The following is a 25,138-nucleotide window of genomic DNA, read 5'->3' as shown; positions in this document are numbered from 1 at the left end:
TCCAGGGTATCTTCCCAACCCAGGGATTGAACCCGGGTCACCTGCATTGTGGGCAGATTCTTTACTGTCTGAGTCACCAGGGAAGCCCTTACAAATCCCAACCCAGGAATCAAACCCAGGTCTCCCACATTACAGGCAGATTCTTTACCAGCTGAGCCACAAGAGAAGACCATAAAAGCCATAAAGAAATTGTAGGTTGATAAATATGAAGCTAAAAGTACAGTCCTAAGCCATTATACTAGAATTATTTCTCAAAATAAAATTTGAGAGATTATACCTTCAGGAAAAAGCCAACGGCTTCTTTCAATACAAGTTTAAGCGTAAGTTTTTATACAATATGTTGTTGAATGTGATTAAAATTTTGTGTGCTCTTCATTGTATTAAAACCACAGGCAAAAGTTTTTCTAAGCCTCCAAATGCCACACTTTGAAGCCTGTAGAGTGAGGAGTGTTTCAAGAGATGGTGGGTAGAAAAATAGAAATCAACATCAGCAGAAAAACCTAGGCTAATATTGAATCAAGACAGCAAGCAACTAACTTAAGGAAAATGAAAAAGGAGGGATTTAAAAGAAACTGAACACAAACAAACAAAAAAAAATCACAATTTCATGACAAACAACAGCACTATCTTGTGTTCACCCAGCCCATTTGATATATACCAAAAATCTTGGTAGAAATTATTGCATTAATCCACACACCAATTGGTCTCTGATATGGATTAGAAACTTATAGTATTACTCCTGTTTAACAGTTGTTAAAAGTTGTAATTTCAAAAGCAATTCAGAGACTTTCTGAGTAAAATCAAAATCTAAGCAACCACAAATTCTACTTTACAAATCTATTTCCTATTACCTGTATTAAGGATATGAAAGGTTTTAAATTTCTTCCCCTATTCAACTGACTTAACATTTTATTATTTGCTAGTGTCAGGTTTGTTATTTTCAAACAACAACAAAGCTCCCAGTGAAAACCATTATTTCTCTTTAACTTCTGAGGAGTTCAGAGTGAACATACAAAAGAGACATAAGCAAGGATGTATTCATCATAGGCTTGGAACATCCAGTAAACAAAATACATTACTTTTCAGCTCTTTTGAAAGGAAAATATGTATTATACATCTAAACATCAAACTGATGGAATAATATATACTGATTTGTGACGATGATTTAAAATATTCCGCTAACACCATTTTTCATATTAGACCTTCATTGAAAGAGAACACTAGCATAAACCACACTACTATAATAAAAGTCAGTGATTTCCTCTCGAGGCAGCAAGGCAGTGTTATTTTACTTCACTGTGGTCATCACAGGCATATCCAAGGTAGCCATTTCTTAAGAGTCATGCTGTAAAACTAAGTTAAAAAAATAAACAACCAACTTGTGTAATGACTGATGGCCTCAGGGTAGCTCCATGATAGATAGATACAAGACAGATGACAGAGATAGATTAAAAGATGAATGTCTTCTTTTGATTATGTTGAGTAATTGATGCTTATTAGATGAAAAACTATGATTCGTATTATTATTTTTTCAGCATCAGCAGAAGGGAAACAGAAAAATTTTAGCAGGGCAAGTTCAGCCTATATGTTAAGGATTCCCGAGTCTGCAAAGAACAATGCTCTCCAGTAATTATTAGCACAGAGAAGGTGCTTCTAGTTTTCCCAAACTTTATAACAACACAGTTATAATCATCATGCTTCAAATGAAAACATTCTGGAACCATCTTAAACTATTTAGCTTCTAAGCCATCCAGCCTGTTGACATCCAAAAATCAATGTTATCAGTGTCTCTTCTAGTGGGAGGATTACTTTAACAGGGGTATCTCCACAGTCATCCTTGGCATACCTGGTCACGGGAATGCATGATTTACACAGCTGCACAGTTGGGGTTTGTGTTGAAAGAGATTTTAGCAGATGAGGCATAAAATTTGAAAATATGCAGCCAGGGAGATGGGAGGTATGAAACCCTCTGTTCTGCAAACATTAGTCTTTTTCAGATTTTGTTTGTCAGTCTTTCCAGCTAAATAGAGAAGTGACAACACTCTGAAAGAGTTTATGCAGATGCTGAAAAATAAATAGATTAGCTATTACTAGCTGGCATAAATGCTTAGCATTTAGATATTTCATTATATGTAACAGAATTGACTAAACACATTGGCCAGGATAATATTGGACAACAGATGATACAAATATGAATGCCGGCACATGAAAACATATTAGGGACAGATTTAGAAAAGATAAACAAAGGTAGAAGAGCTTTATTTGAATTATTTTTTAAATGGCTTACATTTTAACAAGCAGTATTTTTAAATGGATGAATGATGCAGCAGTGAGAAGGTATTAGGATATCTGTCAGGGCTACTATTCTCTTCTGGGGCACCATGCTAGCTTATGAGGTTGTGGACAAAATTCAGCTTCTTGTGGAGCACCATGCTAGCTTATGAGGTTGTGGACAAAATTCAGCTTCTTGTGGTTGTAGAACTGAAGTCCCTGTTTTCTTGACACATTACTGTCTTCAAATTCAAGCAAAGAATCATTGAATTCTTCTTGTGCTTTGGATTTCTCCAAATTCCCTTTCCGCCTTGCCTTGTGCTTTTAAGGGATCATGTGATTATATTGGGCCTCTGCTTCTGGTCAATCTTCTTCTTTTGAATTCAATTGATTAGGAAATTTAACTACATCTACAAAGTTCTTTTTGACATGTTAAATAATATATTCACTGCCTGATGATCAGAGTGTAGAATTCTATTGGGAGCTAAATTCATGTGCCTGAAATTTCATCGTCTATTACATATTTATTTGAAACGTAAGTAGACTTATATTAGATTATTATTCTTAAACATGACAATATAGTCATTATTCACATTATATTTTAGTGTGAGTTTAGTAAGAATCTTAACTTTTAAGAACTGAAATTTGCCTTAAGGAATAAGTGTAGCCATGAAAAGAAAAATACAGGACAAAAGTCTGATTTTATAGCATGGAGAAGTATTTCCCAGGGGAAAACTAAAGACCGGCCTGAGTGGAATACTGAAATGTGACATTCTTGAAAAGGATGCTAGAAGAAAGTAGAAAGAAGTAGAAGAATGAGTGGTTCAGAGACAGTGAAGAACCAGAAAACAGTTTTCCCATGGGCTGTGAAAATAGTAATGAGCTAAGTAAGTTAACCAGACCCTAGCCCTATATGTCCTTCCTCTTTCATCAGTAACTCAAACACCACACACACACACACATACACACGCACACACACGCCCCTAAATAGAAACAGAGGTACAAGAAAAGATTCCAATAAGTTTCTGCAGTTGAGAAACATATTTCTTTCCCTTGGAGCATCGTATAGAGTTTTCATAAGTTAACAGCAGATTTGGAATTGAGGAAAAGAGGCATTTAGAATAGAAGGAAGAAACAATATACAACTATTTCTATTGGTTTTAAAATGCCCCTTAACTTCCAGGAATAACTTTGTCTATCCAATTATTGTAATGTATATTTAAAGAAAGAAAGCATTTTGTCTTGGAACAAATACTAAGTTCACAATAATCCAATCATAACCTTAACAGGGTGAAAAACCAATCTCTGCTTCACTTCACTGCACTATAGTATTTAATCTTTTTCTATTGATAGTGCATGCAATTTTCATTAGAAGAGCTTTAAACATCAAAAGTAACATTTGGAGGCAGCAGCAGACTCACAGCAGCTTTTTAATATTTGGTCACTTTATAATTAGATTATAACTTTACAAGGAAGCATATACAGGACACTGGGTCACAGTTTTAAAGTCATAAAACCAATAAAATCTTCCAGGGTGTATTATTATTTTGAAATGACTTATAAGCAATTTCATTTTACTGCCAAAACATTTTTATCATTTCTTTCCCAAAGACAAATGTGTTCAGTTCGATTTGTGTCTGTCTCTGCATTTAATCATGTTTGCAGGTTTTTTTTTATTTTTTGAGTTTACAATTAATTCTCTCTACATTTATGTAACACCATTCAAAACTTTTTCCTCCCTAAATTTGTCCTAGTGGATGATTGCTTATTATAATTTTGTAATGTTGTAATTATTATATATACATAGTACTCTGAGGATCCTGACAGAAGATATTATTTTATAATTTTATTTTTTTTATTGCTCAAACAATTGCAAATAACGTATTCATAAAGTCTAAAACATGTAAACGTAACCCAGATTCAACTGCTGTTCAGAAAACCACTAGATCAGGAATATTTTAGGTAAATGTAAAGTTAGTATTTTATATACTACTGGTCAAACTGCATCTGATGTGCACCTGAATTTAGTCACCTTCCTTTAAATGATTAATAGATCAGGCATTTGCACATCAACACAGAAAACAGCAATGTATAAGGTAAGTAAAGAAAATAGTTTTAGGAGAACAATGGGTATGCGAATGAGGAACTTGGTAACAGTTCTTGTAATAATTGAATTGATCAACATATCATTTAAGCTCTAGGATTTTTGTTAGCATGTGTGAGAAAGTGAGGCTAAGCTATAGCATTGTGCTTTTCAGTTCTGAAAATATAGGAGTCTGTGGATTGAAGTGTGCTCTCCATGTCTTTAAACTGTCATATGACTTTTTAAAATTTAATTTTATTTAATTTTACAATATTCTATTGGTTTTGCCATATGGTAACTTGGCAGAAAAATTAACTCTTTTAAAACACTGGAGTGATTTAAAGGAAAACCATACACAATAATGGTTGATAATGCGAACTTCAAGTTTATCTTTCTGCCATAAGTTAACTTTCTGCCCTGAGTAGCTTGATTAACATCACTGCTTCATTCTAGCAGTTCAGTTCAGTCACTCAGTTGTATCCAACTCTTTTCGACCCCCATGGACTGCAGCATGCCAGGCCTCCCTGTCCATCACCAACTCCCGGAGTTTACTCAAACTCATGTCCATTGAGTAGGTGATGCTATCCAACCATCTCATCCTCTGTTGTCCCCTTCTCCTCCTGCCCTCAATCTTTCCCAGCATCAGGATCTTTTCAGATGAGTCAGTTCTTCCCATCAAGTGGCCAAAGTATTGGAGCTTCAGCATTAGCATCAGTCCTTAAAATGAATATTTAGGACTAATATCCTTTACGATGGACAGGTTGGATCTCCTTGCAGTTCAAGGGACTCTCAACAGTCTTCTCCAACACCACAATTCAAAAGCATAATTCTTCAGTGCTCAGCTTTCTTTATAGTCCAACTCTCACATCCATACATGACTACTGGAAAAACCATAGCTTTGACTAGACAGAACTTTGTTGGCAAAGTAATGTCTCTGCTTTTTAATATGCTGTCTAGGCTGGTCATAAATTTTTTTTCCAAGAAGCAAGCATCTTTTAATTCCATGGCCTCAGTCACCATCTGCAGTGATTTTGGAGCCCAAGCTTCATTCTATACCAGTGGAAATATTTTGAGATAATTAACAAGCATATTTGTTATTTAAAATAAGAACATCAAGAAGTGATAACTGGAAAGAATATTAAACATTTATGCAATTAGTTACAGGAATCCTGATAGGAGGAATGAACATAATCAACAAACTAGTTGACATGTGAGAAACTTGAAAAATGAGAGACACAGAAAAAAAAAAAAAAAGAAAGAGAAGTTTAGGAAAATTCACCCCCTCCTAGAGATAACTCATTTGCCAAACTTGGTCAGGGAGTGAGTATCAATAATTCCTTGTGGCGTACATGTGTGCTGAGTCACTTCAGTCGTATGCAATTCTGTGTGACCCTATGGACTGTAGCCTGTCAGGCTCCTCTGTCCATGGTGATTCTCCAGGCAAGAATACTGGAGTGGGTTGCTAAGTGCTCCTCCAGGGGATCTTCCTGACCCAGGGACTGAACTCATGTCTCTTATGTCTCCTACATTGCTGAGTTCTTTTCCACTAATGCCACCTGGGAAGCTCAATTCCTTATTATGAGTAGTTTTAAGTCCACAGTAGAACTCCTTTATGTGTTTCTGATTCAGACAGTGAACTCTGCATATATGTCTTTTCTTCCCCCTTAACAAAAGCCCACTGAAATGGCAGATATATTAAAAAACAAAACAAAACAAAACATTCATTGTGAACAGGAGAACCAGTAGATATAATCTTCATAACAGATGAAATAGAGTAAAGAAAGCTATAGCCCACAAAAAAAAGCAAATGAAAATAACAGACATGGGAGCAGTGATCTTTAGTGGGCCTGAAAAGATTCAGGGGTACAAGCCTTATGACAGTGGTTACATTGTGCAGAAGTCTGAATGGGACAGAAAAAAATTTAACTAATTTAAAGGCTTTGTAAGTAATTGCAGGACCAGGCTGCTTTTTGCAAGCTATTCACATGCAAGCCCTGCATTGGCAGAGACACTGGTTACTTTCAGACATAACTAAAGAACTCCCAAAAGAAAGTGAACAATGTCTTGGGGAGTACTAGGGATTCTAGCACTGGTGTTAGTATGTCAGATATTTTCTACTTTTTATTTAATTCAATTTTATTTATTTTTGGAAATTAGAGTAAAAGCTAGCTTTTATATTTGCTACCTATTTACATGTCATTAATGGAAATGCTGAGAATCAGCCCTCCCATTCAAAGGAAAAACAATTTGGGAAACTAACTTACACAAAGGTAGAAGTCAGTGTCAGTCCTGTAAAATGAGAAACTGGTGAAGATGTGCCTCAGCCTATGTGATGGAATGTCAGTGAAAGAGGAAGCATAATCCACAATTGTAAGAAAAGAATTCTAGGATGACAATAGTGCAGCTTACAAAGAAATTAATAACATTTAGTGTTAGCTTTGTCCAACATTTTTTCCCTTTTTCCAGCATGTAAAATGAAAGTCGCTCAGTCATGTCCAACTCTTTTTGACCCCATGGACTGTAGCCTGCCAGGCTCTTCTGTCCATGGAATTCTCCAGCCAAGAATACTGGAGTGGATAGCCCTTCCCTTCTCCAGGGGATCTTCCCAACCCTGGGATCAAACCTAGGTCTCCTGAATTGCTGCTGCTGCTGCTAAGTCACTTCAGTCGTGTTCGACTTGGTGTGACCCCATGGACGGCAGCCCACCAGGCTCCCCCGTCCCTGGGATTCTCCAGGCAAGAACACTGGAGTGGGCTGCCATTTCCTTCTCCAGTGCGTGAAAGTGAAAAGGGAAAGTGAAATCGCTCAGTCGTGTCCGACTCTTAGCGACCCCATGGACTGCAGCCTACCAGGCTCCTCCATCCATGGGATTTTCCAGGCAAGAGTACTGGAGTGGGGTGCCATCGCTTTCTCCGAATTGCAGGGGGATTCTTTATGGTCTGAGTCACCAGGGATATGAACCTCCTATTTCATTTGGGAAATGTGTTAATATGTTACCCTTGGGGGAACATAGTAACAAATCAACAACTCTACACGGCATTCCATTGGCAGTGATATGGTATCCACTATCCAGAAGCAGTAATGTCGTTGTTGCCATGTCTGATGGTATTTGAGTTAGCATCAATGCCCAGTTAATGCTACAGTATCTCTCCAACCGTTGCATTGTAGTGACACTGGCTATAGTCCTGGCTTTTAGTGTGGGCTTATACTGTCCATAAACGTTTCTCAGGAATTTTCTCCTGTCTCTGTAACAATATGATTATTGTAAATATTGACAAGATGACTCTATACTTTATATAGAAAGGAAAGAGAGAACAAAAAGTTGGTTTTTTTAAACAGCAAAGTTGGAAGACTCACACTATCTGATGTAAAGCTGCAAAGATCACAATACCATGGTATCAATGAAAAGATGGACATGTCGATCAATGGGAGACAATATTCAGAAATAGAGAAACACAACTATGTTCAATTGATTTTTGTCAAATATGCAAAGGCAAGCCAATGTCTAAAACAAATTTTTTAAACAAAATTTGATGAATTATTTCATATCTGCATGAAAAAAAAAACGCTTTGACCGGATCTCTCAGCTTATATATTGGGTTGGCCAAAAATTTCATTTGTTTTTAAAGTAAAGATAAAAGACATATTTTTCATTTTCATCAAGAACTTTATTGAACAATGTATTCACCATTTTGTTCTACTACCTTCTGCCATTTGTCAGGCAAATTCATAATTTCATCTTCCCCAAACTTTTTATATTTTTTTGAGCAAATAACTGTTCCAGGTGCCTGTTATAGTCTTCTAGAGAATTGAAAATTTTTTTATCCATGAAGAGAATTTTATAATCGAAGTGAATGGAAAACCCAAAGGTGCAGTGTCTGGTGCCTATGGTAGATGAACCCAAATTTCCCAGGCAAGCTGTAACCACTTTTGCCTGGTCATCAAAGAGACGTGTGGTCTTGCATTATCCTGATAGCAATACTCGGAATTAATCATTTGGTTTTCCAGAATGGCTCATAATAGAGGACTCCCTTCCAATCCCACCATACACACACATCATCTTCTTTGGATGAAGATCGGTGTTTGGCGTGGCTGGTGTTGGTTCATTTCACTTGCTCCACAATTTCTTCCATTCCATATTATTGTACAGTATCCACTTTCATCACTTGTCATGATTTGTTTTTTAATAGTGGAATGATTTCATTAAGTTTCAGTAGAAAATTACCTATGGAAATACAGTCAAGAAGATTTTTTTCGCTTAACTTATGTGGAACCCAGATATCAGAGTGATTAACCTAATCATGCTGATTTGAATGATTTTCAACAATTAATGTGTATATTTTGAGTATGTCAACTATCTCCTATGTGGTATAACAATGATTCTTCTCAACTTACTGTCTCAATTTGACGGCTATCAACTTCAACTGGTCTACCTGACCAGAAACCACCATTCAGTGAGAAACCTCCAGTACCAAACTTCTCAAACCACTTTTGACACAACTGATCAGTTGCAGCACCTTCTCCATACACTGCACAAATCTTTTTTTGTGTGTGTTCAACTGATCAGTTGCAGCACCTTCTCCATACACTGCACAAATCTTTTTGTGTGTGTGTTTCAGTTGCATTTTTACCCTTCTTCAAATCATAAAGCATAATATGCCAAAAATATTTGTTTTCTTTCATCTTCAATATTAAAATGGCCACACAAAAATTCACCAGTTTTGATAAGCGTTTTTAATTCATGCTGATATGACATCTGTCAAAATACAATCTAACAAAATTGTTTTTAATGAAACTAAACACAACTATGCACTACTAGAGTCATCTCATGGGAGAAAAAAAATGAACATTATGGCCAACCCAATAATAGTTAACTCAAAACAGATCATAAACATATAAAATGTAAAACTTTCAAACTTACAAAGAAAAACATAGAAAATCATTTTCATGACCTTTGGAACAGACAAGGAATTCTTATATGGAATATCAAAAGCACGATCCCCCAAAGAAAATATTGATAGATTAGACTTCATCAAAATTAAAAACACTTTTTTTCTGTGAATGATACTGTTAAAAGAATTAAAAAACAAATTACAGATTGGGAAAAACATATTTGTAAATTATTCCTCACAAGGAACTTGGATCCATAGAACATAAAAATTTCTAAAACTCAAAAACAAGAAAACAACCCAATAAAATAATAAATATTTGAATTAAAAAAAAAAAACCCACTTTACCATAGAAGATATACCAGTGGCAAATGGGTATAGGTAAAAATGTTCACTATCATTAGTCATTACAGGTAATGTGAAGTAAAACCCAAAATAGACACCACTGCACATCTATCGGATCAGCAAACAACAGATATAAAAAGAACCTGATAAAGTCGCATGCCCTGGCAAGTTTGCAGAGCACTCAAATTTCATACATTGCTGCTAGCAATGCAAAAGTGATACAGTCAAGAGTTTAGCAAGTGTTTACTGATGTACAAAAATATAAAGGTTCGGTGATACACATAGTGGAACACTACTTAACCATCAAAAGATTGAAATCTTATTCAACAACATGGATGAATCTTGAGGGTATTATGCTAAGTGAAATAAGTCAGACTAAGAAAGACAAATACTGTTTATTTTCACTTATATGTGGAATTAAACAAAGCCAAGCGATAGAGAGAACAGACTGGTGGTTGACAGAGGTGGTAGCTGAGGGAGTGGATGAAGTAAATGAAGGGATCAAAATGCACAAACTTCCAGTTATAAAATAAATAAGTCATGGGGATAAAATATACACCATAGTGACTAGAGTTAATAATATTTTACTTAGAAAATAGAGAAAATGCATATTGTTATTAAGAGCCATACATAAAACCCCCTGTAAAATTTCACAAAGGTAAAAATCTTTGATGTATATAATACATGTTTCTTTGTTGCTTTAGCAATACTAATAAAATTAATGACTCCTGAAGAAAAAGTAAACATACTTATCATATGACCCAACAATCTTCCTCTTAAGTATTTACCCAAGGAACTAATACTTATGTTCAAAAAAATCCTGTACATGAATGTTCACAGTAGTTTTAATCACGCGTTCTAAAAACTGGGAACAACCTAAACACCATTTGACTGATGAAAGGATAAATAAACTTTGGTAAATTAATACAGTGCAATAATACATAGCAATGCGAAGGCGTAAATTGTTGATACAAGCAACAATATACACACTGAAAAGTGAACGTGAAAATGTTAGTTGCTCAGTCATGTCCAAACCTTTGTGACCCATGGTTCTGGATTATAAGGGAAAGATGCTGGCTTAAATGGCCATGTGCTTCCTGATTTCATTTGTATGACATAATGGAAAAGGCAAAACTACAGAGAATGAAGTTAAGTGGTAGATGTCAGATTTTAGGGATGAGGAAAGGGGTTGGTTGCTAAGGGCACTGGGGAATATTCCAGATGATGGAATTGCCCTAGATCTTGCTCATTTTGGTAGTTACACAACTCTGTGTATTTGTCAAAACTCAAACAAATATATCAAAACTGAAACCAAGTAGAACCCTTCAGGACCCTCCCAAGTGTCAAGACTCCTCCATGTCCCCTGCTTCTGTTTATAGGAAAGCTAAAGTGTCTCAGACCTCCTCACAAAAGAGTATGCACAAACAGTTAATGATTTGCATGATAGAGTCATAGAATCTTCCTGTGTCTGATGCACAATCCTGAGTTGTTTCATAAATACTGTGACTATCACCAGAGGGAAAAAAGCTAATCTTAGGATGACCAGAATGTAGCCATGGCAAATATAAGCTGCTCCATCTTGAATAGTACTGAATCTATGGCTAGCACAATTCTAAAAACAGGCCTCAAGAGAACAGGAATAATAAACACTATTGCTCATAATAATGTGTATCTTTGTGGGCATCATCAAAATAATTACAGCTTGTTCTACAGGTATATATAAGTAGGTAACTAAAATTGTTAGCAAAGAGACACTACAGACCCATATCAACCCACTCTAAGAATGTGGTACCCTGTGTCAACATGAAGAAGTTACATAGGGAGACTTTTACTCATAATCCAATAGAAATGGGATAATGTCTGAGTATGGGGATTTGTAAGCAGCTCTTTGCAGGCAGCAGCTTTCTCCAGACAGCCCCTTTCATCTCATCACTTTAGCAAAACTATATATTTACCAACCTTTATACCAGATGCCCCATGCTTAACTAAACTTTCAAATCTTTCGATAACAACGTACCTTGCCTAACCTGTTGATTCCTTTTTTTTTTTTTAATTAAAGAAGTAGAAATGAATAATAAATAATTAACAGACGACTAGATCTCTTTCCCTAGTTTCTTCCCTTGGCAATCTCATGAGCAGATGGTGGGAACAAGATAGCATCTAAAGATCACAAGGAATCAACAAGCTTGTACATAGTGGGAATTGGCAAAAATCCAACCCCCTAACTCAGGGATTAACTGAGATTACTCCCCTTTTTCCTTTACAAATTTCCATGGTAAAATCATTAGAGTTGGTTCTGGACAGGACACAATTCTGCCTTCTCCCTAGTCACCAGCCACCTAAATAAAGCAGTCTTTCTGTTCCTACCAGCACTTGTCTCTTGAGTGTTGACTTTTGAATAGTGAGCAGCCAAACCTGAGTTTGGTAACAGAATGAATGAATTTTACTTTACATAAACTTGAAATGAGTAGGTAAAAATTAACAGGAAAAATTTTTTAATATAGTACTTAAATTTTTAAACATTATCAGTGATAAAACTGGAAAGCAGCAAAACTGTTGAGGAAATACCATAATGTCAATAGATGTTTATGTTTCATTTATAAAGAGAAACAATAATGTACCCATATTATTTAGAGATAGTAAAGTAAACACAAAATTAAAAAGGGAAAATATTAATCCCTGGAAAGGTATTATGGAGATAGTTTTATATAATAAATATATACATATATAAACATATATGCACACACAGTATGTATTGTGTACATTGTATAGGTGTATTCATAAGAATTATATTGAGCTAAGACAACAAATGGATAATAGCAAACTGATCTTATTTAATGATGTGAGTTTAGTAATATTTACACAATCTTCATATTATTTGAGTAAAGAAACCACTTTTGGGGGTTTGTTTAAAGTTTATTTCTGGATCTGTTAGACCCCAAATCACAATTATTTGTGAATCTTATAAGTAAAAAGCAAACAGACAATTTTAGCAACATTCCTTACACAACCATACCTTAGTCTTCTTTCTCTCAGTTTGTGTTGTATGCTTCTTTGCAGTCTGTAAAGCAGTTCATGTGGGTACTTGGGGTGTTCTGAAAATTATAGCAAACAGTAATTATTCCACTAAAAGATGATTGTGTTACAGACTTTAAAATTCTCAGTACAGCAAAAACACTATGGCTCATGCCGCAAAGGACACAGATTGCAAGACCAGGCTGGAAAGACAAGCTGCTGTTTGGAAGTATAGCATGCATCTTTTACATCTTTATCCAACATTTTTTACACATTTTTTTCCTTTAAACTCTCAGGAACCCCTGCCAAATATTATTCGGGCCCTGATAAATATATTATTGTCCTTTCTAAATATATCATGTTTCTCATAGCAAAGATGGTTTCCATCATAAGGTATTATTACATAATATACCACTGTCATGAGAAGTGCTTAGAAAGCTGTCCATATTTTATTGTTTTTTGTTTTGCATATTTCAATCCTATTGGAACCAATTTTCTGTCAACTTTCTTCTTGGAAATCAAAGAATACCTATTGAATCTGAAAAAGACTCTCTGACTGCTAAAACAAGCCAAAGTTACAAGAACCAGTAAGTTAAAATCACTGACCTCTTTATAAAACCTTCAGTTCTATTTTGGGGAATGCATTTTTTATTTAACATGGATTTTCCACATTTAATACAGTTCTTTGCATGTATATACTGAATTCAATTAATTTCATGATAAAACCATAAAACCAGAAAGAAGATCCCAAGTGTGCCATTATGCAAACAAAACATTTGTTGAGAAATAATTCACAGTCCCTTTATCCTTTTCCTTATGATATAAGGCATGCTGATTAATATATCAGAATTCTGAACCTGTCTTTTTATTTGAACAACATTACAGCAATAAACCAGAGATGGAAAGCTTATTGAGGGAGGGGGAATAATTACATTCCAACAAAGAAATAGATTTCATTATAAGTACCCAGGGGGTTATTTTATAAGAAAGTAGAAAAATATGTTTTTAAAAAATATGGCTTGGCAATGGCCTTTATGTCTAGAATATTATTTTCTCAATATAACCCCCATTGAGGCAAAAGTAATATTAACAAATAATAAAGTTTTGCTGTAATTCTTAGTGTTTTAATAAACATAGTTATAACATGCCAAGTAAATTAAACTCCTTAATCTTTTCCCTCTATTTTACTACACCATTGCATTGCTGTACTTGGAAAATGATCATTCCACAAGCAAAGTTACTAATCATCTTAGACTGATTAAAAAGAAAATGTCTTCTTGATTCCTCATGACCCCTAAGCTAAAGTCTTTGAATCAGAGATTAAAGCTTAATTATTTTGATGTACCAGTTCAGTGTTATCAACCTGGCCTCTTCACCACTTTGAAAGTGTAAATTGCTTGAGTAAAATAGGTGAATGCTCTGTCCTTTGCTTTTATTTTTAAAGAACTCATATTTTCAATTTCTAGATGAAGAATAATACCTTCACTAAATTCTAATCATACTTTCTGCTGACAGAGATAGAATAAACCTGGAGATTATCTAGAATACTAAGGGAAGATCACTGTGCATAAATCAATATTGCCTCTACCTGTATTACTAATCTTCTTTTAGACATAAAACACAATGTGTTTTTTTTTTAATGTAGACCACTTTGAGATAAGGTTTAAAGTGCTCTCTCACTCTTAAAATACAGTTTTCTTTACTAAACTACTTTCAGTAGAACTGTTTTAAGTATAAAAAATAATCTGAGAACAGTCAGTGCCACCAACCCCATAACTATCGTCTACCCAATACTTCTATACACAGGTAACCACGTCAGTTTCATGTGTGAACTTTCAGGAATATTCTGTGCTGCACAAATATTGCTTTACAGAATTTCCAACATGAAGCAACATGTTGAATTTTTTTCTTTAAAAATATAGCTTAAAAGAAGATCCATATCAATACATATAGATTTGGTATGCTACTCTGTTATATAAATATTCCATGATTTGTTTAAATCATCACTTAGGATGTGTACAGAAACAGGTAAGTCCTAATGTTGATTGCAGTCCACTTTTTAAAATTTAAGTATAGTTGATTTACCCTGGAGAAGGAAATGGCAACCCACTCCAGTATTCTTGCCTGGAGAATTTCATGGACAGAGGAGCCTGGCAGGCTATTGTCCGTGGGGTCACAAAGACTCAGGCACATAGTTGATTTATAATACTATATTAATTTCAGGTGAACAACATGATGGTTCAATATTTTATAGATTATACTTAAAATAATTATAAAAGATTGGCTGTACCTCCATGTAACTTATCTTTGTAGCTTATTTGTTTTATACATAGCCCATCTATTTTTGTTCTTCCTTATGGTGACTTATCTTCATGGCCTCTTGATTCTTTGTCTGCCAGCCATGCACAAGAAACATGAATCTCATGTAAGCTTGCTTGAGGTCAAATTTTGACACCACCAGTTTTTCACCATGCGAATGTGGGGTAAGTTATTGAGCTTATCTGAGCCTTAGTTTGTACTGGTATAATAATGCCTCCTGAGTTTTATAAATCATAAAAATCATGAAACACAGCCCTGGCACATTCCAAAGTGCCTTATAAATAGAGTGAATACTGATATGATCACTTCCAGAAGCCTTCTGGAACAGGAGGTAAAAGGCTCACTATATATTATAACAAGTTTCAAACATAGTATCCTCCAAAAGTAGCCATAGACCTGGCCCTGACCGACGCCAGTCTAAAGAATGGATTTCTTTTCACTGCTCTCCTCAGGATAGGCACGAGTATTCCTGACATCCAAAACCACAATGAGCAGGTGGGTCTTGTCACAATAGGATCCAGCTTTAAGAATGATTAGGCTCTTCCCATTCAGGGGGAGCAAGTTGCCAATATCTCTTAAATTGCAGATTCAAGCTCCAAGACCTCACTGCTGCTAAGTCACTTTAGTCGTGTCCGACTCTGTGCGACCCCATAGATGGCAGCCCACCAAGCTCCCCCGTCCCTGGGATTCTCCAGGAAAGAACACTGGAGTGGGTTGCCATTTCCTTCTCCAATGCATGAAAGTGAAAAGTGAAAGTGAAGTCGCTCAGTCGTATCTAACTCTTAGCGACCCCATGGACTGCAGCCTACCAGGCTCCTCCATCCATGGGATTTTCCATGCAAGAGTACTAGAGTGGGGTGCCATTGCCTTCTCCTCAAGACCTCACAGGCCCAAGTAATCTCTATATGAAAATTAATTTACAGATCAAACAGTCCAACTGACCAGTTTACATTCAGATGACTTGTATGCATAACAGTTAATGTCTCTTTCCCCGCACTGTGGATTCAGCTGTGCCCTCCCTATAAAGTGGTATGTCATTCCCTTGTCCCCAGAACTAAACAGACAATCCTCATTGGGCTTGCATTTAATTGCTCTATAAATAAAGGAGGGTGGCAATAAGGTGAGATTAGTCTCCAGTCCCTTTTGCATGCATATAACTTGGAGTGAGCATGAAGCAGAATCTAATCCTCACATTCTCGCGTAGTCCTGGTTCTTGTGTGGCACTAATGTTTGTGTTTTACATCATCAACTTCTATGATATCCATGTGTAAAGTGGTTACTATTATTCCCATACTATAGAAAAAGGATCAGAAGCTTAAAAAGCATGGATAATTTCCTCAAGATCAAAAGAGTATTACATGACAGAGCTAGCACACAAATCTGGGTTTCACTGACTTCCGGGTCTGTGTTTTTCCACCACATTCTTACATTGTCTCTAATGAATAAAGAAAGATATTCTGTGTGCAACTGACTGAATTCTGTAAAGGTCTAAACTAAACTTTTTTTTTTTTTTTTTCTCTTTCACCAGAGAAAAACGCTATGTCCAGGAAATCTAAATGTAATGCTACGTAGAACATTATGCTAAATGTAAAACACAGTAACTATTGACACATTTCCAAAGGTGTCAGTCAGGAAGATGACCAAGTAGTGGTCACAGGCCAAAGGTAGACTGATAGACACTGGAAGTGAGTAAAGATGACAATACAGGACAACTCACACAAAACAGTGTAAGTGATCAAATCGGCACATTAAATCCATGGAAACTAAAGACTCTCAGACCTCTAATTACAATACTGTATTCTTTCAAAATGTTTGTATATTTGGCTCCTACATGTACGCTTTTAAATGATCACACTTGTTCTGTAATCTAGAGAAAACAGATGAACACTGGCTAGTCCCCAGGAGATAAAACCCTGCTAGGCCACTGAACAAAACTTTTGCATAAAGGAGTTAAATGTATAAAGTTGTCTTCATTGCCTGGAAAATCCCATGGATGGAGGAGCCTGGTAGGCTGCAGTCCATGGGGTCACTAAGAGTCAGACACGACTGAGTGACTTCACTTTCAATTTTCACTTTCATGCATTGGAGAAGGAAATGGCAACCCACTCCAGTGTTCTTGCCTGGAGAATCCCAGGGACGGGGGAGCCTGGTGGGCTACCATCTGTGGGGTCGCACAGAGTCGGACACGACTGAAGCAACTTAGCAGCAGCAGCAGCAGCAGTCCTCATTAGAATTTTGCTCTAAATCAGTGTTTCCCAGTTATGGTCCAATCTTAACAATGATAACTTACAATGTTCAAATTGCCTTCACATCCATTCACTCATTTACATCACATTCATTTACTCACAAGAATCCTTTCCTGTTGACAAGGTGAATACCATATGCCATATTTCTGAGATCACAGCATTGAATTTGAAGTTAATGCATTTGCCCAGAGATTCTTTTTTCCATTATTGAAAAAGAATACAATTTCCTTACCCTTAGCCAAATGTTCTTCTAGTGATAATGGCAGTTATGATGACAAAATAAGAACATTACAAAAATACAATAGCCTTGAGTTTCCAAACACATGTGTGAAAATCACTACAGTGTGGGCTTAATGATGACATATTACTTCATCTAATCCTCATAACAAAGCTATGAAATGAATATTATCTTATACAAAGCAAGAAACTGAGGCTGGGAAAGGTTTAAACGACGATCCTAGATCACACAGTAAAAAAAGTACCAGAGTGAAAACACACTATAGATGCTTCTCAAGGTAAAATTTATTAGAGACAAATGTCAAAAACAGTCAGTGCGCTGGTCCCTTCTTGTTTTAGTGTTCAAAATAAGATAATGACTGTGTTCCAGTTAGGACATGAATTATTATCTCATAACTTTCTAATATTAAAGTCCTATATCATTGTTCTTTAAATATCATAAAATATTAGTTTAGACAAGAATTTTTGGGGTGTTTGGATATAGCTGCTTTGGAGTATCTTCTTTTCTGACTGTAGTCAGAAGAGATAATACAAATGACAAATGACATAATCTTTTTTTAAGGCAGAAGAACATGTCCTTTTCCACCTCTGTAAGCCCTGTTCTCCCTGTATTTCTCTCCATATTTCCCCAGATGTTGCCTTCTTTCTCTTGTCTCTTGTTCTCTCAGTGCAGATCACCGATATACTCAATTACAAATACTCTTTGACATCACAGGTCAATCAATAGTTAATAACCTAAAACACTAAAGTACTTTATTAAGTGCTATGAATACAGCAATGAATGAAATGAACATGGCATCTTACCTTATAAAGGTATTTACATAAAGACACTGACATTAAACAAATTCATTAATAACTGAATTATGGTCAAAAGATAAGAGGGGAAAAAATAGGATGTAGGATGATTTGTGATCTTTAGTAAGAGAGGTTCATCTAACTAATAAACTCAAGAAACATCTCCCTGATGAAGTAATTTTAGCTGAAATTTGAAATATGAATAGGAATATGCATACAAATATGGAAAGAAACTTGTCCAAAGGCCCTAAGTCATGAAAATCCTAAATGAGGGTTGCCGGAACTAAAGATTAGTGAAGATGAGAGTCCACTACATCACTGAGGTAATCAAAGTCATGTACACTTTATTCATGATAGTCACTTTATTTATAATTGAAAAAACATTTGAAGGGCTGTAAGCAGGGGAAACAGTGGAAACAGTGGCTGACTTTATTTTTTTGGTGCTCCAAAATCACTGCAGATGGTGATTGCAGCCATGAAATTAAAATATGTTTACTCCTTGGAAGGAAAGTTATGACCAACCTAGACAGCATATTCAAAAGCAGAGACATTACTTTGTCAACAAAAGTCTGTCTAGTCAAGGCTACGGTTTTTCCAGTGGTCACGTATGGATGTGAGAGCTGGACTGTGAAGAAAGCTGAGTGCCGAAGAATTGATGCTTTTGAACTGTGGTGTTGGAGAAGACTTGAGAGTCCCTTGGACTACAAGGAGACCCAACCAGTCCATTCTAAAGGAGATTAGTCCTAGCTGTTCATTGGAGGGACTGATGTTGAAGCTGAAACTCCAATACTTTGGCCACCTGATGTGAAGAACTGACTCATTTGAAAAGACCCTGATGCTGGGAAAGATTGAGGGTGGGAGGAGAAGGGGACAACAGAGGATGAAATGGTTGGATGACATCACTGACTTGATGGACATGGGTTTGGGTAGACTCTGGCAGTTGACGGACAGGGAGGCCTGGCGTGCTGTGGTTCATGGGGTCACAAAGAGTCAGACACAACTGAGCGGCTCAACTGAACTGAACTGAAGCAGGAAAGGATTTTCTGTTTAAAAGCACACATGGGGGAAAATAGTTTAGGGACCCCCGAGACTATGTTTGGAGATTAATTATGCGAAAGTTACAAAATCTTAGGCAAGAAATACTGCTAGATAAATTAGAATGGCATCAGTGATTATGGAGAAATAGAGCACATGGTTAGGACAGAATTAAAGGGTTTAGACTACACACAGTAATAATCAGAAGAGGAAAAGAACAAGAAGAGCTGGGGCTTCCCTGGTGGTCCAATGGTTAAGAATCCACCTTGCAATGCAGGAGACACCAGTTTGATTCCTGCTCTGGCAAGATTCACAAGCCATAGGGTAACTAAACCCATGTACCCAACTAACAAGCACAAGACTTGCAACTCCTGAAGCCCATGCACCCTAGAGCCTGTGCTCTGCAACGAGAGAAGCCACTGCAATGAGAAGCCCATGCACCACATCCAGAGAAAATCCCATGCAGCAGCGAAGACCCAGAACAACCAAAAATAAAGAAATAAAATTTTTTTTAAGTACAAGAAGAATCAAGAATAATCTCAAATATTTTAGTATAAGAAATTGGATACAGGGCTTTGAAATTTTTGAAAGATTAGAAATAAAGCTTAACACATGTTCACTCTAAAATACCAAAGAGAAATAAGGAAATTGAACTTAAAAACCTGTGAAACAAAAGAGAAGCATGTAAAACCAACTTGTGGTGTATTTATACAGCTCAGCAGTTAAAGCAAAAAACCTTTAGTACATGAAAAAATATGGATGAATCTTCAAAATGTTATGTTAAGCAAAAGTAGTGAGATGCAAATTACAATATTAACATTTAATTTATATAACTATCTAGAATAAATAAAGCTAATTTATAGTGTTAGAAATCAGATGAGTGGTTGTCTAGAGCAGAAAGAAGTGGGTAAAGGAGAACTTAGAGACAGTTCTCAGGGACAGTCTGAAGCCTTTGGGGATGGTGGCAATTATAAGCAACCTGATTAAAAAATGGTCAAAGATCAAAGAAGATACAAAGATGGTAAATAAGCACATGAAAAGATGCCCGTCATGTGCCATCGGGAAAAATGCAAAAACAACGGCAAAGCATTATACACTTATTAGAATAGCCAAAATTCAAGACATTGACAGCACTAAATGCTGTTGAGGATGTGAAACAATGGAAACTCTCATTCATTCCTGGTGGGAATGTAAAATAGAACAGCTATTTTTGAAGATAGCCCAGCAACTGAATATTTTGGTGTTTATTTGCCCAAAGGAGTTGAAAATTCACACAAAAACCTACACAAAGATGTCTGTAGTAGTTTTATTAATAGCTGCCCAAAGTTGCACAAACCAATATGTCCTTCAGTAGCTGAACAAATAAGTAAATTGTGATACATTCAGAAAACAGATATTTAGTGTTGAAAAAATGAGATTTCAAGTCATGAAAAGACACAAAGGAATCTTAAATGTTAATTACTGAGTGAAAAAAGTCAACCTTAAAAGGCAATATTCTATATGATTCCATGTATGTGATATTCTGGAAAAGTTAAAACTATATAGATAGTAAAAATCATTGATTGCCAGGGGTTCAGAGGAAAGGAGAGATGAACAGGCAGAACACATAGGATTTTTAAGGCAGAGAAACTATTCTGTATGGCACTAAAATGGTCGATACCTATTATACATTTATCAAAACTCAGAGTGTGCAACATCAGTAGTGTAAAAAACTGAGATTGGTGATTATACTTTAGTTCATTTGGTATAATTGAAGAATCTTGCTTCTAAGACTGCTATAAATGATCTTCACGAAGTATTTTTAAAAGTTGCATGTTATATGTGATTTGTCACTCAAATAATCTGCTTCTATTCCTGGAAATGTTCCATATCTTCACAACTGTTTCAAATTCAGAGGAGATTATTAATCTCCCCTGTGTATCCAGTAGCATTCAGTATTTCATTCGCTACTGGAGCCTGAACTGATTTTCAAGTATAGATATTACAGCAGATTAATTTTATGATATTTCAACAAAATTTAAGTTTACATCATTGTGATTAGTAAACACAAAGAGTGAATGTAATAATATTCAAATGGTTTAGTATTTAAAGCACTTTGGTGAGCTCAAATGGGATAATATTGCTTTTGGAAGAGTTGTGAAGAGGTTTATATATGATCAAATGGTTTGACTTTATATAAACAGTTGCATTGTGTTTACACTTTAGGTAGAAGTCACCATGTGCCCCAATATCTGTCAGTTTTTGAGTGGCTCTTACAAAGAGGACATCACATGCTGAAAACATAACTACACAGTTTGGTTATCTGTCAAAACACAAAGCCATCAGAAAAGGGACAGAGCAAATATATCATACACCGGATATACAGCAGGCTGCTACTATGAGGAAGAAATTGCTAGAGTTCTTTGCTTGATTAGAGCACAAGATGAATAGAATTTGCCTGATTTTAATCTTTAGACTCTAGGGATATTTTCCCATATTTACCACTAAGAATATTCACAAAATAAAACAATGGAATCATGCCCAGAAAAGAAAATTAAAAGTCCAACTTTAATTATTCATACGATTTAACATGGAAACTGGAAAACGAATGGCAGCTGGAAAATGAAATGAATGGAAAGGGAGAGCTAATAAAGATGTCTATTCTCATTAGAAATGTTTTATGAAAAATGAGAAAAATGAATATTGCTAATGTAAATATAAGTGTGCTTACTGCTTACCATGAAAACCAATTCAGAAGGATCAATAAGTGGAATGGCAACCACCTTAAAATTGACAATAAAGATATAAAGAACACCAGATAATTTTGTGATTGCAAAACTTTCAGACTTCAAGATAACTTTAAGAAAAATAAAGGTGTATTCTATCATTTTCTAAATAAAGGATGATTGGCTCATAATAAAATGATGAAAATTCACACCCACAGAAGAAAATGTTACAGCTAAGGACAAGATAATCAGTATAATCACAAATCTGACAAATCCCCAGAAAAAGAAATTATCCACACATCTTTTCTTCTTTAGTATAAGTAATATCTTCTACTCTATTCACCCCAATCTATAGTTATCTAGTATAATTCCATAAGAGAAAAGAGAATGATTTCACTCCTGTCTCAGTGGGTTAAAGTACTTCATCATGAATTGGTTTTACATTCATTAGACTGACCCTGTAAAAGCTGTGTGAATCTATATGTGATTCAGGCAAAAAGAAAGAAAATTTGCAACTTATCTTCAGGTAAAATTCATTTACTTTATTTTTTAGGGTTTATTCTTTCATTTAAAGTATCTAGAAATAATTTTTATGCTCTAATGCTTAACTACCTTAAATTTTATTCTAGACAATAGACATAAAATTTGTAACCCCCTAAGAACAGATGCAAGATCAGTTTTGTTTACATTTTCCACAGCTGTTTGTCTGGCAAAAAAACTCTCAATAATATATAGCTTTTTCCTTTCCTCAAGCTTTATTGAGGCCATCAGGGAAATGCAAATCAAAGCCACAATGAGATATCACTTCACATATGTTAGAATGGCTAGTATCAGAAGACGAGAGATAATAAGTGTTGGTGAGGATGTAGAGAAAAAGGAATCCTGGTACACTGTTGATGGAAAGGCACATTGGTATAGCCAGTATGGAGAACAGTATGGACATTTCTCAAAAAACTAAAACTAAAAATACTATATAGTCTAGCAATCCCACTTCAGGGATTCAAACAAAGAAAATAAAATCACCATTTCAAAGAGATATCTGAACCATCATATTCACTACAGTATTATTCACAATAGCAAAATATGTCCAAGCACAGCCAAGGAAAACACTAATTAAAAAAACACAAAAACAAGACCACCAACAACAACAAAAAACTAAATAATAGTCATTAGAGGATAATAACAGAACTAAGAATCCACAAAATGTAATATTCATAATGTCCAGGATACAGTCCAGAAGGTCATGACATACCAAGAATCAAGACAATGGAATACAGAATTAGAGAAAAAGAAATCACTTGAATGCAAAACCAAGAAAACCTAGATGTTAGTACTAACAGAAACAATATAGAAGTGGCTGCTGCTGCTGCTGCTGCTGCTGCTGCTAAGTCGCTTCAGTCGTGTCCGACTCTGTGCGACCCCAGAGACGGCAGCCCACCAGGCTCCCCCGTCCCTGGGATTCTCCAGGCAAGAACACTGGAGTGGGTTGCCATTTCCTTCTCCAATGCATGAAAGTGAAAAGTGAAAGTGAAGTCGCTCAGTCGTGTCAGACTCTTAGCGACCCCATGGACTGCAGCCTACCAGGCTCCTCCATCCATGGGATTTTCCAGGCAAGAGTACTGGAGTGGGGTGCCATTGCCTTCTCCAATAGAAGTGGCTACTACATTCTAAATGAAATAAAAGACAATTTATTTAATCAATAAAAATTTTACCCCCCAAAATGGAATATCTCAACAAATAAACAGAAATGATAACAAGTAAGGAATTCTAGGAGTGATAAAGTAAATATACAGTAGGAAACAGGAGGAATTCTTTTTGATACGTAGTAGGACAATATTTTTAAGAGTATACAAATCACAAGAAAATTTATAATTTGGAATTGACTAGAAATGTGCTTTAAAACACACTGAAATCAGGAAAATGCAATTCACAGACTGGGAGAAAATATTTATAATACAAATGCCTGATAAAGGGTGTGTAACCAGAACACATAAAGAATATTTCAATTAAATAATGAAAAACACTGCCCATTATGGCAAGTATGACATTTAAACAGATAATTCATAAAATAATATACCTATATATATATCCAATTGGTAGATATTAAAATCCTCAATATTGCTAGATATCAGAGAAATCAAAATTAAAATAATAAGATTCCTCTATATGCTCATTAGAATATTGAATAAAATTGACTTAAAATAATCAATGTGTATATGAAACAACTGAAACTTTCATACATTGTCAATGAAAATATTAAATATGACAATTTTTAACAGTGTGTTATATTTATCAATGTGTTAGATTATAGGGCTTCCCTGGTGGCTCAGAAGTTAAAGCGTCTGCCTGCAAGGCTGGAGACCCAGGTTCAATCCCTGGGTCGGGAAGACCCCCTGGAGAAGGAAATGGCAACCCACTCCAGTATTCTTGCCCGGAGAATCTCATGGATGGAGGAGCGTGGTAGGTTACACTCCACGGGGTCTCAAAGAGTTGGACATGACTGAGCAGCTTCACTAGATTATCACAATTTTTATATTATTATAAAGTTTAGCATCTACTTAATATTCAAATCACACACAACCTAGAAATTCTATTCTAAAGTATTTCCCCCAAAATAATGAAAACATCTAGCTAAAGACTTGTACATCATTGTACTTAACAATTTCAACAATTATCACCCCTAAATGCAAACAACACAAATATGTCCATCAGTAGGTAAATGATAAACAAACTGTGGTATAATCATATAGTAAAATTATGTTCAGCAACAAGAAATGGAAGACAAATAACCAACACATCCCCAAAACGTTATGCAAAGTGGGAAGAAGAAGACACAAAAGAGCATAAATTGTATGGCTTCACTTACATGAATTTGTAGGTCAAGTACAATGAATATATACTAATAAGAATCAGACCAGAGTTTGCATTGCACTGGGCAAGGGTTAACTGTCAGTAGCTACAGAGTTGTGAAGGAAATTTTCAGATCAGATCAGTTGCTCAGTTGCATCTGACTCTTTGCGACCCCATGAATTGCAGCACATCAGGCCTCCCTGTCCATCACTAACTCCCGGAGTTCACTGAGACTCACATCCATCAAGTCAGTGATGCCATCCAGCCATCTCATCCTCTGTCGTCCTCTTCTCCTCTTGCCCTCAATCCCTCCCAGCATCAGAGTCTTTTCCAAGGAGTCAACTCTTC

General features: G+C 35.8%; 1 long non-coding RNA gene across 1 annotated transcript in view; it reads right to left on the bottom strand.

Annotated features, from left to right (window-relative positions):
• LOC139178355 (uncharacterized) overlaps window positions 1–25,138 on the bottom strand; it is a 112,524-nt gene that overhangs the window by 71,599 nt on the left and 15,787 nt on the right. Inside the window, exon 2 of the long non-coding RNA XR_011562774.1 lies at window positions 12,605–12,683. This is a non-coding gene — a long non-coding RNA (uncharacterized lncRNA). The remainder of the gene's footprint in view (window positions 1–12,604; window positions 12,684–25,138) is intronic.

The sequence above is a fragment of the Bos indicus genome, chromosome 21 (assembly GCF_029378745.1).
Source record: "Bos indicus isolate NIAB-ARS_2022 breed Sahiwal x Tharparkar chromosome 21, NIAB-ARS_B.indTharparkar_mat_pri_1.0, whole genome shotgun sequence".
In the NCBI taxonomy this organism is placed as follows: Eukaryota; Metazoa; Chordata; class Mammalia; order Artiodactyla; family Bovidae; genus Bos; species Bos indicus.
This window is presented reverse-complemented; position numbering and strand designations above follow the sequence as displayed.